This window comes from Scylla paramamosain, chromosome 40 (genome assembly GCF_035594125.1).
Source record: "Scylla paramamosain isolate STU-SP2022 chromosome 40, ASM3559412v1, whole genome shotgun sequence".
NCBI classification, from domain to species: Eukaryota; Metazoa; Arthropoda; class Malacostraca; order Decapoda; family Portunidae; genus Scylla; species Scylla paramamosain.
In genome coordinates this window covers 2,900,965-2,902,500 of record NC_087190.1, presented here as the reverse complement: position 1 = coordinate 2,902,500, position 1,536 = coordinate 2,900,965, and the positions used below count along the sequence as shown (strand labels likewise).

The window sequence follows — 1,536 nt, the reverse complement described above, 5'->3', positions numbered from 1 at the left end:
TGCTGTACTGCTATATACAGGTGTGTGTCTACCTGTAGCCTTCCCTGGCCACACCTGAAGGGCCCGTCAGGTGTGTGGGCTTCAGATATGGAGTTAGGGGTGCAGAGTGAAAGGTGGCTGTAACTGGAGCAGGTATGGGAGGGTATTTGTGGGGTGGGGGGGGTTGCCTCACCTTTTAGATGCGTAGAGAGAGAGAGAGAGAGAGAGAGAGAGAGAGAGAGAGAGAGAGAGAGAGAGAGAGAGAGAGAGAGAGAGAACGTAATCTATGCAAAAGAAATACTACCACTCGTCCAATTATAAACAAACAAGTCCATTTAATTTCCACACACACACACACACACACACACACACACACACACACACACACACACACACACACACACACACACACACACACTTTTTTTAATCCAATCATATAAATAAACTGACGGATGTAGTTGTAATTAAGGTATAGCGGGCATTGATAAAGAATTGTAAGCGTTTACGTTTTCTGTAAAAATCTTAATATTTGTGAGTCGTTTCGTTTTCTGTTGAACATCCAAAAACACGCGTGGCTTTAAACCTGACCTGACCTGACCTAACCTACCCAAACCAAGCCAACCTAACGTAACCAAACCTAACCTAACCTGACCTAACCTAACCTAACCTAACCTAACCTAACCAAACTTAACTTAACCTAACCTAACCTAACCTACCTAACATAACCTAACCTAACCTGACCTGACCTGACCTGACCTAATAGTAATTCCTCCACCAGTCTCTTGTCACGTGATGATAATGAACCCTTGATTGTTTAGAAATGAGGTTAAATTGTCTCTTCTTCACATTCACTATTACGTGGGTGATGGGAAGGCGTGGATGGGAGAAGTGTGGGTGATGGGAGTGGGTGGATGAGGGTCTTTGAGTGGATGGTGTGGATACAGGAAGAGTGGAATGAAAGGATGTGAATGGAAGGGTAATGGATAAGAGAGAGAGAGAGAGAGAGAGAGAGAGAGAGAGAGAGAGAGAGAGAGAGAGAGAGAGAGAGAGAGAGAGAGAGAGAGATATGAATGAAACCACATGAATGAGAAACACACACACACACACACACACACACACACACACACACACACACACACACACACACACACACACACACACACACACACACACGAAATAACGAAACATAATATAATAGGCACACAAAAAATAAAAAGAATAACGGGATGTAAATGATAAATATGGAATTAAGTGGAAAAACAATAACACTTAAGAAGAAGAAGGAGGAGGAGGAGGAGGAGGAAGAGGAAGAGGAAGAGGAAAATTTGACATAGCACTTTCTTGTCTCTTTAAATCCACTCGTCATAATAATAATAATAATAATAATAATAATAATAATAATAAATGAAATAAGAAATAGAAAACGGAATCACATGTGGAGCAACACACAAACTTACCTCGTGTGGATTTGGAAGAGGTGGTGGAGGAGGAAGAGAAGCAAGTGGAAGGCGGTGGAGTGTCCTTAACTTCATTGAGTCCCCCCAAAGTTCGAGGGGA

General features: G+C 42.4%; 1 protein-coding gene across 1 annotated transcript in view; it reads right to left on the bottom strand.

Moving 5' to 3' along the window:
* Nucleotides 1-1,536, bottom strand: part of LOC135092702 (MDS1 and EVI1 complex locus protein EVI1-A-like) — a 19,146-nt gene extending 17,610 nt beyond the window's left edge. The window contains exon 1 of the mRNA XM_063991332.1: nt 1,437-1,536. The gene's annotated coding sequence lies outside the window, so the exon portion shown is untranslated. The remainder of the gene's footprint in view (nt 1-1,436) is intronic.